Here is a 4,829-nt window from a genome sequence, read left to right on the forward strand (position 1 = left end):
CTCGGTGTCGAGTTATATTTGATCCGTTCTCATTAGACTTTTAGACGAGATGAGCAGAAGTGCCTGAAAATAGTGCTTTTGTGTGCACTTCTATGCTATCTGCTGTCTGAAATGGAAAATGAGACATATGCTTAATGAGGAAAAGATGGACTGGGACCTGCCGTCCGACAGAGAGATAGCAAGTGTATTGTGTGGAGAAAGTGCTGTGACCGATACTGTTGAGGACACACTTTCCAGGCAACGTCTGCGTCGATGATTATGACTTCTGAGAGTGTGAAAATTACTCTGAAGTGGGACAGATGGATTAAAGTTTAATGCTGAGCACTGGAGAGATTCTGAGTCTGGAGTTGGAGAAGTTTGACTCAAGATTAAAAAAAGTCTACTCAAGTATAATTTCTGACTGTATATTTAAAAAGTATGTTTACCTGCCAGTCATGGATCGTTGTAAAAACCTTTCTGTCAAAGCTTTTACCCTCAGGGAGGCGTTATAGACAAGTAAGAGCCACCAAAAAAATGACCCTGCATTTTAACTATTTTTTTACTGTATTTATGTATTTTAAGTGATGTGTTGTTCTGTATTGTCAATTATCCTGTTTTGTGTTGTTTTTTGGCTCTGTGTGGTGAAACCAAAGATGATTCTCCATAGTGTGGACAATAAAGTTCCTTCCTTCCAAAAACCTGCTTTTCTATCATTAAGTGGCCACCATAGATATGGGTTTGACTGTGTTTAAGTCTATTATAAACACACTTTAGTATGTTCTTTGTGATTCACTTTATATTTCATTGACAGCAATTTGAGACATATAAAATTTCTGGTGTATCTATTTGAAAAATGCTCATCAGCACAAGAAATTTAAGTCAGCTCTGCTTCTACTTTGTGTTTTAAAATGGGGCCAAACTAAAGCAAAAACATCAGCTTTAATATTGGATATTTTTGTAAGTCACATTGGTGATCCTGGGCCAGATCTACTGTGACACCAACCCCTGGCCCAATTAAAGACCCCCATAATTCATTTTAATACAATGCATTTCATGTAATTTCATGCAGCAAACAAGCATAATATTTTGCAAAGAGGGGATATATATATATTTATTCATTGTAATTGTCCTTTTTACACAGACTAGCTTGCATATCCAGTTTCCCTGGAAAATTCATATATATATATGTATACATACACACACACATATATACATATATATCATGTGATTTGGTTTAGTAATGAAGCTCTGAAGAAGTCAAGCCTGTGTTTAAATGCTATTTAATGGAATAAAGTCTGCACTGCATGACCGTCTTTTGCCTCTTTTAGTTTTTATGCTTGCAATTTTATTTTGCAGTTGAGCAGACCTCCCTAGGAGTTAGCTATTAAATGACATTTCATGTTGTGTTATAGTATATTTCCAAAATGTATGCAAAACTGACAATGAACTTCAAAACACACACAACACAAAAACAAGCAAATTGCAACAACACAAACTATAAAAACATAAAAAATAACTTCAATTAGACTGGATAGATCATCTCAGGTAGTACTTAATATAAGACTTTAACCAGTATAGAAATTAAAGTACTTTTTATGAATATACCTGCATGTTCACCAAATATACAACAAATTTATTCAAACATGGCACACATTTTGCAAGTATACTGAAGTACAAATTAAGTCAGGTAAACAAGTATTTACACTACAATTACTGCATACTGTCACGTTTCCTGCCTCTGTTCTGTTTATGTTGTTTCCTTTGCCCATTCCGCCTCTCTCCCTGCTTTCAGCCCCTCGTCCCTTGGTTTTGCTGTTCTCCACCTGTCCACCAGATGCCCCCAGACTTTCTTGCCTGGTTCCCACACCCGCCTGCTCACCTGTTGCCACTCCCCAATTATCCTCACCTGCTTCTCATTACCTCATCAGCTCCAGAAGCTTATATACCGCTCCTCTGCCATTCATTCCTTGCCAGTTTGTCAATGTTACTTTATGCCTTTGTGTTCTACCGAAATGAACCTGTATTCTGTTACCTATATCCTGATCCTGGTCCTGATTACCTGTCCCTGTTATTCTGTCATCCTGTACCTGTTCCTGATTTTCCTATCTGCTGGTATCTGCTGCCGGTGTTTTTGACCTGTTGCCTGCCATGCTCTCTGGACTCGTTTTGCCTGTTTGGACTGCCTTTTCATTGTTGAACTGAAAGCCTGATTTTTTTTTTTTTGCCTTTTGTTTGTTTAATTTTTAATTTTATTATTTAAATCCCCTTTTCTTTTTTTCGTTATTTGGTGTCTCCTTTTGAATCCTCTGCCTGTTGGCTGGTACACACCCATGAAACATAGGCTACTAATGATGACCATGTTCATTAAGGTACATAAAAAGTACCAAATATACATTAAAAGTATGCTATGATATGGTAGACATAAACATATACAAATATTAAATCTTTTTCTGTACACTTTCATGTTCAGATGTTTGTGTTTTAATCTTGCAACGTCAATTTTAGTGATTTCCAATCATTTCAGCCGAACGTTTGAATGATTCTCAATAAGTTGAAGAAATCTTTAACCTCTGGACCTGAACTTGAGAAAGTATAGTTAAAGGTGACATTTTAAAATATTCCTGTAAGCAAACATGCCACCTGAATGCAACATACGTGTTATGTCTGTTTGTGATCCCTTCTCCTCTCCAGCGTCTTCATTCTCTTCATTTGTACTCGTCAGTGAAGTAGTTTGCTGGTAGGAGTCCAGTGAGTGGAAATAGTCTGTATCAAAATGTGAATTAAGTGTGAATTAACCGACACACTCAAATTTAGACTAATGAAGGAGTTTAATATAGAATTATGTGGCGAGAGAGGAAAAGAAATCTCTTTTTCTTTAGGTGAAGCTGCGAGATGATCCTCATGAGAGATGGATAATTAGCCCCATGAAGGTGTGGAGAAGGCTGATTCTTAACCCACACTACCCCTCTTTCTTCATTACTCTGTGTACAGAGGTGAGTGGGAGGTGGAGGGGGATAAAACAAAACAAATAAAACTCATTAAAGGTGCCCGTGTGGCTACAAATCCCCCCTCTGCAGTATGCTTACGAACTGTAGACATCATTAACTCCGGTCAAAGGAGCCATCGTTATTCTGCCTGGATATGAGCGCAGATCAAAGCCAGCTATAGTTCATTGTCTTTTAACCTGAGGCAGGATTCTCAAAATCAGAGCTTCCTTTTTGGCAGGTTTCCATTTTTCCTCCCTGATCTCAGCCTGTGGAGGCCAAGAAAATCATTACATAGCAAGAGCAAATCTTGAGATGAAAAAAAATCTAAATGATTTCTTCGACGATGCACCCCTGGCCTTTTCTTGTTGTGAAGAATTGATTTCATTTTTGATGCTGCAACATAGATAAAGGTTCTTTTTGTAGTAATTTAAAAGAAGTTTGCTAAATCCTTCAGGGAATTTATTTTCAGGAGTAATGACAAACTTCAGCATCAAGAGGCCTGTTTTCCCTTGTTGGTAATGTTGGTCTGTCGTTTGGTTGGTCGGTTCACCACTTTCGTCCAGACTGAAATATCTCAACTATTGGGTGGATTGCCATGAAATTTGGAAGAGACATTTATGGTCCCAAGAGGATAAATCCTAATGGAAATGGAAAAAAAGGAAATTGCATTTGCAATTAACGCAAATTCAAGAAATCTCCACAATATTTGTGAGAGCTTGCAATTTTGCTAAATTACCACAACTTTTGAAATGGTCAAATCAACAGATCACTTGTGATTTGGACCAGTTGTCACATTTCGTGTCGTGGTAACTTACATTACTGCAGCACATTCAACAAGGATTCAGGCGCAGCTTCAGGTGGAAGATGGACGATTCTCACCTGCCAAAAATGAACTGGCATAGACCGAGCAAAACAATTCCCAAATGTTCCCAAATGAGGTTTGCATTCAGTTAGTCAGGACGATACAAGTTGATGCGCTGTTCAGACAGCAAAGATGGACATAATCTACCTCAAGCATAAAATTGGCCACTCTGGAAATGAATTTTTTATGTTTATAGTTTATTTTAATGACATTATTGACTGATTTTATTTGGTGCTAATGTTGAGGTGAAAGTTTAGGCTTAAAAATGGAACTTGAGTACATTATTTTCTTTTTTATACAACTTTGAGCCCATGGTTCTCATGTTCAGGAAATAAATTGAAAAATGAGCACTGAAATATAGTTGTTTCTGTGATATGCAGTATGTTTTTTTTATCAAAGGAAGTGATTACATATGACTTTTCATTGGTGGTAGTTTTTATAAAATCACATTATTTTTCTTTGCTTGCAATTTTTCCGCAATTTTACCACAATAACATATGAAATCATCTCAAATTGTATTGCAATTTTTTGTAGCTACTGCAAACGCAAGCATGTCTGGCTGCAATAATCACAAAAACTCCTGAAGGGCCTGTGTAATGCACTGAAATTATTTTGCAAGGTTCACATTTGTGGTTTCGAGTGAAATGTCTCAACAATTATGCAATGAATTACCATGAAACTTGGTACACACTTTCATTTCCCCTTCAGGATGAATTTGAATAACTTCGGTGAACCTCTGACTTTTCTTCTAGCGCCATCATCAGGTCATTTTGTCCAAATACCTCAGCCTCAGCTAAACTTTCTGTTTAGCGCTAATTAGCATGCTAACACGCTTAACTATAAGGGCAACAGTGGTAAACATTACACCTGCTGAACATCAGCATGTTAGCATTGTGCTTGTGAACATGTTAGCATTCTGACATTAGCAGCTCAAAGCAACACATAAGTATGAAATTTCAATTTGTTAACAGAGTTCACACCAACTTCCAAGTTTTAACTAC

This window comes from Thunnus thynnus, chromosome 2 (genome assembly GCF_963924715.1).
Source record: "Thunnus thynnus chromosome 2, fThuThy2.1, whole genome shotgun sequence".
NCBI classification, from domain to species: domain Eukaryota; kingdom Metazoa; phylum Chordata; class Actinopteri; order Scombriformes; family Scombridae; genus Thunnus; species Thunnus thynnus.